Raw genomic sequence first — 10,588 nt, 5'->3', positions numbered from 1 at the left:
CTGTGGCACTGTGGTTTCAGTTGGTCTAAACTTGTCTTTTTTTAAATAAACAATGTGTTATCCCCTAACAGCCTCATCAATGCCACAAAAATCTACTCCTCTTAATTCGAAAACAATGAGGGGGAGAGCGGGGCTTTGTTTGTTGATGTTGGCGCAGGAACGCTTATTTTTCCTCTGGGCACTTATGTTGGAGGCGTCGAGGTTAATAGCCAGCTAATTGGGACATAGGGCGAAGTTTTGGGGGTAAGTGTCGAGCGAGAGGTGCGTTAATCGTCCGGTTTGAGGGGTCGACGGCCCATCAACATGTCAGGAATCAACCATCTCTTTTTAATTCAACTGATTCGCGAGCGAATGAACAATAAAAACTGCGTCACGATTCAAAAGTTGCAAATCTTGTTTCCAAGCAAAACCTCCCCAGTTCTCGTTGAAAAAGGTTTATTAATATAAAACTAATCAAACGGTCGAACGACCATGAAAAATTTAGTTTCCCACAGTCACGTCAATTGCCGCTGAAAACACACACCAAAATTTGACTATCAAAGGCCTACATGTAGTTCTGATACCCTGTGGACGTGATTGAACATAACATTTAAAACAATAAATTAATGAAGCACTCGTAACTGTAAACGGACTGTGTTCAGGAAAATCTGTGGTGTTTGATATTAAATTGACAACCCCAGTATCTATTTTACGCCGAGTACATGAGATAGGACAGGTGTAGTCTAGGATACCAAGGGTATTAAATTTACACATTGTTTTAGATGTAGGTTTCTGTACTAGCAAGAGCCACAGTTGTCTCTGTAATATTGCACTGCAATAAACTCATCGCGCTTTATTCAGTCTGAACAGCACCCTCTAAAATCATTCCGTATTTCGAGGTTATGATGGTACAATTTTTGGCAGTCCTACAAAAACGCCATACCCAGATCCACTATCAGTTCCACCGCCTGTTGTTCTTCTAATCCACCGGGTTCGATTGACTGTATCACTTGGGATCGATGAAGCAATAAAAATTGGCGGACATCAAGGCAATACTAACAGGTCTAGGTCATTCGGACCTTGTCCCACATTTTCCGGACATTACTGGACTGGTCCAAAGGTCAACCAAACGAAAGGCTCAAGATTGTACTAGATACAATCGTCGTCTTGTGTTTCATGGACCTGTTGCCCAGAAAAGTGCCGAAACTGCTAAACAATTATAAAGATCACATGTTCGCCTCAGAACTCCTATTCTAAGGAGAAAAAGTAATCAACGTCATCGGCCTTTCCTTTCTCGGAATTCGGCAGCAAAGAGATCCTGGCGAGTTGCTTTCATCGGGCCGCTCGTAATCTAAACATACGCTTTGAGATTAGGTAAATGGGGCGGGCGAAAGTTGGGGTCCATCGGTCTTTCAAGTGATCGTGTGGCGATGGCATCGAAAGTTCTCCGCAGCGAGCCTGCCCCCTGCGGCTCACTCTGGCCCCACTCGGCGGTCCCCCTGAACACACCCATTCGACACGCAGCTTCAGAATCCCCAGTATCACAGGACTGACGTTTGGTCTGCCTGTCAAATGTGGATCCCACTCTGACGAAAATTTCTTCCGTAAGTCTTGAGGAAAGATTCAGATTTCGAATAAGATTTCCCATATTCCAGGTCGGATCTAAAACAAATTTCGGGGAGACCAAGCTTGTTTTTTTTTTTTGGGGGGGGGCAAAAATCGGGATTTTTTCAAGTAACGTTTTATGGCCTTTCTTAAGGTTGAGGCTATACATTCTGGGGCTTTCTTTTCGTTTTGAGATGGGAAGGGGTGAAATAGACCACAAAATCACCCCTCTTTCATCATTTTTCCAAACAAGGGGAGAATGGCGGGCCATGGCCCCCGCTGCCCCCACCCCCTTAATCCGCCCTCGTTCTGGCAGATTTTTTTCCGCCTGTCAGAAGTAAGTTCATAGCATGGCAATAACTTGCAAAAAAGAAAGCCTGTAGAATTCGGGCGATCCTTGATACGCTCCAACTTTTCACCCCTTGCCCCTTCAACTCGAATCCATCCGTCTTGATTCCAAGACTCCGAAGTTTCCATAACAAGCTCCGACAGCTCGCAGGTCACCGCATCAATGGAGAGGAGCGCAAAATCTCGGCCGAGGTGTTGCTAATTAGCGCCACTTTGCTGTAATTATTTTTATTTTTACCGGGCGGTCCGGCGGTGTTTGCTCGGCTGGTCTCACGCGGGGAATGACAGCCCTGCTCCGGTCAGCTCTAGCCTCCATCACCCGCTCGCTCGCTGCGAAGCCCCATGCCGTATTCGCATTGCTGTGACGAGGCCCTCTTCTCGAATGTGACAGTACTTTAATAACCACTTGCGTCTTCGCAAATCAGAGAACAGAGACGGTTTTAATATGAAGTCGGGGTTGGGCCGACCAGACACGCTGGGTGGAAACCCTGGGTTGTGACCTGCAATAGTAGGTCATTGACTTGAGATTTATTTTGGCAAATCTGTTAAACTTGGCTTGAAGCGTAAGCTATTAACTTGGACGTGATTTTCCCGCATGCAGTGATGATTATGTTGTTGATGTCGGTGATCAGGATGGGAAAAGTCGGATTGTAACAGCGATGTATTCATCATGTACATGTATGTTGAATGATACTTCGGGAAAAGACAAACTTGACAAAGGGTTGGCGGTGCAACAGTTCATGCTGCTCTGAAATGTTTCGCAAGAATTCTGTGGTTAATTTTTTTAATTCTTCGTTTCCGGAGTAAAGCTTCCCAAAGTAGACATTTTCTTTTACATAATTTTTTCGGTTGTTTGATGTTGGGGGCTCACTCATTGAAGTAAGTTCTGGGCTATATTTGGGAGTGACCCGGTGCGTGGGCATCTCCGAGCTCCTCAAAATAAACTACTTGCCAAGGTTCCCACGAAGAGCCTCCCCGAAAGATGCCGCCCTCCCAAGGTCGAGCAAATGAATGGAGGAGCTTTGTTGAGCCCCACTTTCTGGGTCGGTGCACGGGAGTCCCACGGCTTGCGGTGGGCGGACGGTTTTAGTCACACACGGGATATCCTGGAGTGCGCGCAGTGCGCCGCGCCGCGGGAACGCGAGGGCCGATTTCTCCGTCGCCCGCTACACAAGGCCGACAGTTTCAGAACCCGTTGACTCTAGTTGTATTCTTCAACAACTAAGAAACTACTCACCAAAGTTGTCGTCTGTTGGACTGTGGCTTTGTTCTGCTGAAACCACACGTCATTATTTTTAACCACCGTGACAGTGTATTTTTAACAGGTTGCCTCAACACGCAACTGTGAATAAACTGTAATTATCCATTGATGGGAAATATGTTTTCTTAATTTCTTAATATAATGCCAAATAGGCCTTGTTCTGTATTGTACCCCTTGTCATATGAAGTCAGGTCTATCGTTTTAAGCTGGGAGCCATTGAAAGTATAAAAAATCACAGCGAGAAAGGGAAGTTTTAAAAAGAAAACCGGTCTGCGTTTCCGAGATGACCGAACTGTTCGAGGAATCTCTGTTCCTTGGGAGAATCAAACAAATTTAATTGGTGACGTAGAATAGAATTTAGGACATCTTGACTGAACGACCCTTTCGTGCAGGGTACTCGTGACTTTGGCAATACGAGGCATCGGCCACTGACCTCCCCATGTTGCCCTGTGTCTGGATCTCCCCTTTAAATTTTCCCCCGAAACGCAGACAACCTGAGTTTGTTTCTTTTTGATGGGAGCTGTAAATTACCAACAAGGTCTCGACAACCGGTGTCAAGTATACGGAGTTCGTTTTACTTGGAACATAGGTTGGATCTGCTGAACCAAATGCTTTATTCACCAAAAGTCATAAATACTCCAAATGTTATCATCGAGGGGTCAAGGGTCAGTCTCTACAGGAACTCATCATTCATTCTCTTTTTTTTTCTAAAAACTGAGCCGCAAGTGAGGGTTTCGGCCATGAATGATGTCTGTTTTTTTGTTTGTCAGTGGTTCCGCTACAGTGACCGATGTCAAAGTGTCTCGGTCCGCGATAGGTCGGATGGAGGACACTGTCGTAAGCATCGCGAGAGGAGTTCGCGAAGTCTGAGCAAAGCCTGCAATTAAAGCGCTCCTTTTAACATACAGTTAAAAAACATTAATGATAAACTCTAAAGACACGGCCTGTGTGAGGTAGACGAAATATCAACTGCAGTAATTCGTCACCTTTTTTTGAGGGGAAATTTGCGAAGTAGCAAGGTGAACGACCTGCGTAGAGATTGACGCGTCTTACTTCCCCTACTGTTAAATTTTGCCCTGACCGCCAAGCAGGTCTTGGTCGAGCTCACAAGGGTGTTTTCCTCTCACGAGATCGCAGTGATGACAACATCACTTAACGGTCCAATGGATAAAAACCAACATTGGAGCTATCCAATACCAGTTTAAGAAGAACTTAGAGGTGTTCCTTTCATAGCATATCGACGACTGCATGATTTGGAAAAATAGCAATACGGCGAATGTATAAAGTTTGAACTACAGACAAAGTCAGAAATCTTAATTTTGAAATTGACGTTCGTTCTTACCAAAAATATCGCACGAGTGACAATTAACTCAAAAATTATACAAAACTTTTCTTTCAATTTCACTGTGGCTATGGTTAAAGCGTACCCGTGTGCAAGGCTGACAAATTCAAATGGATGTACAAATTCCTGGAAACAAATTTACGCCCATCTGTGTTTGTTTTGTCTTAGCCGGAGAAGGGGGGGGGTTCTTAACCTCTCAGGGTACAGACTAATGATACCTGGCGCGGCGTCGACACCAGGCTGATTATTTTGTTTGTGATGTCCCTGTCACTTCTTGGCCATCGGGGCCGGCTGATGAAGCTGAGACAAAGCCCAAACCTTAAATGGATTACTCTTCTTTCGGGAACGCATTCAGAGCGGATTGTTTCTTTTGGCAGTTTCCCGCCAATTCTAAGAAACCCGTCTGGCCGCGATTACAGTTTTGGAGCCGGTTAAGACGGCTTGCCCATCCCACGACCGTGCCAAGTGACACGCACAACTGGTCCAAGGAACCGAACAGATGTCCGACAAATTTGGTGAGGGATGAAGAAGAAATGTAGTGAACTACAATTAAGCGAATCTTACCGTCAATAGGTCAACGAGACCAAAGAGCCTTGTTGATCAGTTTCTTTTGTGGGAAAGAAAGGGCTAGTCCCTTGTATAGCACACGCGATCACCAATTGGTCGAATGGATGATTGATTTGCATAATTTGCCCAATCTGCAGGTATATCACAGACCGTTTACCGGACGAATGTGTGAACGATACGAATGCTTCAGAACAAGTCAAGTAATTTGCAACGGATCAATTACTCTAACCTGCCCAATCTGCAGGTATATCACAGACCGTTTACCGGACGAATGTGTGAACGATACGAATGCTTCAGAACAAGTCAAGTAATTTGCAACGGATCAATTACTCTAAGTTTAATTTGACAAGAACAACCATGAATGACCATCATTTATGTTTTCCCTCAATTTAACAGGCTACTTGCATCATAAATCCTTACTTTACCTCTGCCATAGTGTTAGATGTAAACTGATCTTACAAATGAAGGAAAAGTAAAAAGTTCTTTCAGAAAGTGCATCCTTGCAACGACGCAGTTCACGCATTTCCGATCGCATGGTAAAGCCAAGATCCGGCAATATATCCTGAACTGATTGCTGCAATTCTCAGAACGAAGTGATTTCAAGGAGGTGTACGACCAAATGGCCTGAATTAAACATCGCTCTACTTTCACATCCATATTTATTTCAATCCCCTCTAGTAATGAACCCTGGCTACAGGATTCTTATATAAAAAGGTGCGAAATGGCAGTGTAAGTTTAGAGCCCAAATGATCGTACCCAAAACGACGTTCAGTCTCACAAGCCAGGATTTACTAAATGGGAAAAACCTGTTGAATCAGACAGCACAGCACCTGCACAGCCACTTCGCATGTCGTGTATGTCAGCCTGGCTAGGATTCGAACAGAAACCGGCTGTGATGCAACACTACCAGGCCTGACCCCCAACCCAACCGGAATAACTCTGGGAGCGGTTACTCCAAAATGCTGGGCAGCCTACAAGTTTCTGATATAAGCTTGATCTCTCAATGTCTGTCACTTGCTGTCAGGCTGGTCATTCCAACCAGACCCTCCTAACAGAATAAGCCGCTCTGTCACCTTCTGCCTCAGGCTGAACTGGGTTTGAACCCAAACGATACCAATGTATGAATTGTGTTCCTATTCCACGGATTCCCTCCCTCCACCAAGCCCTCTTCAATATCTTCTCCCCCTCTTTTCATCTAAGTATTTTCGCTTACTATGGCTGGCCGTCAGTACAAAAAATCAAAGGAATAGTCACCAAAGTGATAAAAAAGTCACTCAGCTACCAATCCAGCAAATAAGAAGTGCTTATATACATGTATATTTATCCAGCATACAAAAAAAAAACAAACACAAACCCTTTTTGAAAAAAAAGGGCAAAAAGCGATTTTGACGTTAAAGTTGACATCAAGGTAAGGTGACATTTCTGCCAAACTTTGGCCGCCCAAGCCAAATGTATAGGAACGAGCTATTATTTCATTAACAGTCCCTTCCCTGTATGAGCCGTCATTATTTAGACTTTCGAGTTACAGTGCCCTTCATTTCTAGGATCCCTCGGCGTCGGCAAATAAAAACAAACAAATAAAAGACCAACGAAGCAACAGTCGCAGGTGCAGACCCCAACAAATCGTCATTGTTACAGCCATCAATCACAAAACAGGCTCTCGGATTTTCGCCTTAATCTGCATGTCCTCTTATTTTGAATGGTAGCTTTTATTGCCAGGATTGTTAGTGTTACACTCTCTCAAATGTCATATTTTTCCGCAAAAAAAGAAATTGGAGGGTGACTCAGCCATTTCGGAAAATCACCCCCAGAAAATGACCCTAAATCATTTGGTCTTGTCCACAACGCAAAACGTAGTGTAGTTTTTCGGTTGGCCGTCCTGCCAGCGTGTAAGGGAATAACTTCACACACCAACCTAAAACGCCACCTTGCCTGATGAAGTCTAATTCCCAAGCCTTGCGTGTGCCCAATGTCTTCGTGACAATTACCGGGTCACAGCGGGCTCGGTCGCCGTCCATGCTAGCCCTCTCCCCATCGAAGCGGGCGGGGCTAATTGCTCCAACAAGTTGCACAAGGACTCCCCGGTGAGCGATAAAACGACACCCCACAGCCCCGCAGTCTGCCTATTGCATTAAGCTAGTCTGTGACCTCGCGAGTTCACGGCTAATTGCTTGCCGAACGGGTTTTTCGCATCTCGACGGAGGCTGTTGTGTCGTTCGCTGCGGGTTTTGCCTACAGCCGACAAATTTCTTTGCTACGTTTGAGTTGAAGATCAGGGTTTTGACTTAATTGTTCCGACCTTGCGAAATGTTCTTACACCCCAGGAATTTGACTTCCACCAGTTGAAAACAATCACCATGCAACATCGTTTCTGCCGTTCGAACACAATAAGCTCCACTATGGTAGAAATATTTACACCACTTTAAAGTTGCAAGGGCGAATTTCTAACTAAAAAAAGAAACGAGAAATGAGTTGGGCCTCATAACTTATAAGACCTAATGCGTTTGTCCCTGTTTTTTTCCACCTTTAATTAATTTCTTTCACAATTTTATCACTTGGTTTACTGAAGGTGATTTACCTTTCGTAACACGATCAAACCGCAACAACCAGTTATATACAGTCCCTGAACATTTCCCGGGCCGTGACGTCATCATGCGGTGCCGCATCGGCGGTAACTGAATCATAATTTTTGACGTAATTGTTGTGGGTATGAAGAAACGACTGCCAGGATGACGGCAGGATGTTATCTTACACAAAAGGAAATATTTAAGTCGCATTCCACACCTGGACCTTTATTTGTCGAAGAGAGGCACCGTCATGCACAGCGATTAGGTGGGGCAAAATTTCTTTCAGGAGACATTTTTCCACACAGGTTTGCTGGCAGGTTCAAGCTTCGAATTAGTAGCCTACACAACATGTAATAAGGTTACGGAAATCTTTTTGCTGAAGAATACATGTTACCTCCTAAAAAAAACTCCATGTGGCAGTTTTCCATTCACATATACAAAATTAATTGTTATCAAAGTTTATGATGCAAAATCTGTCGCTCGACGTTTCCCAAGGCAACCTGCGGAAACTGAGGACCCTCCGTAGGTCTAATGCATTTCCATGTTTGGTATAAACTCATTTATTCTGCTTTAGACTATGCGGGCCAATATTCCGCATATTCTCAGTTGTATGTGCCGTTATCTGTTGGCGTGTTAAATTGACCGCACACATTTTTACTATTCTCTCGATTTTACGCTTGTTGGCGCTCGTTTCACGCTTGTTGGCAACGCAATTCGTGGATTTTGGGGCGCGCCACGCTTATCGTGGTAAACCCAGCACGCGACTGGTGACGAGGCGCTGAAGAGATATTGTCATCAAATGTGACCCTACCGTAACTAGTTTCTTCCGTAAACACTTTATGCGTTCACACTCGCAGCGAAAGCTTGTTAGGTTAACAGATAAAACTTGTTGTGCCTCGAGTGTCGGTAACGACAATAATTTGATCGTCAAAGAGACAAGTTTTAAGTGCTATCCAAAAGCTTGTGGGCAAAACCGTGCTTTCTTTGATGGGATTCAAACTGAAGTCATCTAGCTTACTGATGCCATCTTTTTCCCACTCGACCATCGAGCTAGCCGAGGTCGGATCGTTGGCTTGGATCGATACGGCACTGGGAACCGCAATTAACAGCTTAACTTAATGAAATGTTGTCAATTTGTTGTCAGTTGGACCAGACAAGGGCTATTTTTTGTCATGTTGACCAGAGCACAATGCGATAATCTTGTCCTCTGGCTCAATGAGTCGACGATTATCTTGTCAAAATCTTGTCAGTTTGACAAACGGTACATCTTGTGTTCATTTCAGTAGGAATAGAATCCACTGGTCGAATGTTTTCAGCACATCAGAGCAAAAAAATCTAGGCTCAGTGTTTCCAGTATTCAATTATCATGAGACGGCTGTCACAATTGTTTTTCCGAGTGTGCGGTAACATTCGATTACAAGTCTGAATCAATGGAACCTGCAGGTTAGCTTGGAAAGACCATGCGCGTGGCCAGGCGAGTGGGGCTCATGCAGAATTTCTTCGGGCAAAAACTCACCAGAGCCCTTTCAGATGAAAATGTAAAGGTCCTGAACTTCGAGGCTTATTTCTTACCTCCCGCCTATAGTCCCTGCACCAAAACACCCACTTTGCGGAAAGTGACGCACAAACCTAATTTCCGGAGTCACATTTTATTTTATTATTATTTAATGATAGATTTTATTTTAATTACCCGTTGCCACAATGAATAAATGTAACACAAATAAACATTTTCCATTTCTACATAATCAATCCTCTGCCCTATTGGCCTCCACACTTCCTTTACCATTGCTGTAATTACTAGTGTCCGGACACCGGAACAGCACCGCTTCCCACAAGGATACTGTGAGAAACGACAATTCCAGAACCTCATGTCCCAGAACAGAAAGTCCAGTTCGACAGAGTTACTATTCTACTTGTTATTTGTAAGTTATTTTTACATTACGACATTAGGGAACCTTTGTTTGTTATTTTTCATACAAAATACACGACAGAAGGAAGGTCAAAGCGCTTATTATTTTCTTTCGTTTTAGAGATCTTTTCTTTCGTTTTGATGAGAGAGTGATGACATGTAAACAAAAGTGCCATGCTACATGTAAAATAAAATGGTTAAAACAGAGTGACTTCGTGACTCAACCTAGGCACCTAAATAGTCGACTCAAAAACCACTCAAACAATTTTGGCTTAGGCCTAAACGACGGTAAATTGGCCCAACTTATAGTCCAACTTATAGGGTGAGGATCGTGTATGGGAATGTGATAGTCAGGATGATATGATCACGGGCATCACAACTTTCTGCCCAAAAAAGAATCAAGTCGAAGCGAGAATGAGGCCGCCCGAAAGAGGATTCGATATGGGAAGAATAAGGGCGTTCCCCCACCCTCTCGCGAGGAGAACTCCCTTCCCCGAAATAAAAAAGATTGAATTTAAAAGCAGGTGGCAATAGTGTTGCACAACGACAGAGTTCACAGAGAAGTGCATCAAACCATGTTTTTGCGTGGATTTCCCGTCTAAATGTAGAACCATTTTGACCAAGACAACAAACCACCATGGTCAATAACGGCATCGAGGTCAGTCGATGATGGTCGTGCTCCAGTACGGCACGGTCAGATGTTGAGGTAAATTTCAGTATGAAGCTGACGGAGGTGTCCTTACATTGAAAAGGGTAAATAATAATTAAGTCATCATTGCTTGCTCAATCAGACTACTAGAAGGGTTAGGGGATGTGGGTGTTATTTCAGTCAAAAAAACCAAAATATTTTACTCGTGTTCCGCCAGGCAGAAACATGTTAATCAGAACAAAATGATATCAAACAGTCTAGAAGCCAAAAATTAAGGTTCAACGCTTTATCATTTCCAGAGATTGGTTTCAAATGTGGGAAGGTTTTCGTTGCCAGTGGTATAATGTAGGTGTTCACTGAA

The sequence above is a fragment of the Acanthaster planci genome, linkage group LG19 (assembly GCF_054643075.1).
Source record: "Acanthaster planci isolate LZ-2023a linkage group LG19, COTS_SCS, whole genome shotgun sequence".
NCBI lineage: Eukaryota > Metazoa > Echinodermata > Asteroidea > Valvatida > Acanthasteridae > Acanthaster > Acanthaster planci.
The sequence above is the reverse complement of the archived record's forward strand: the minus strand, read 5'-3'. Positions refer to the sequence as shown.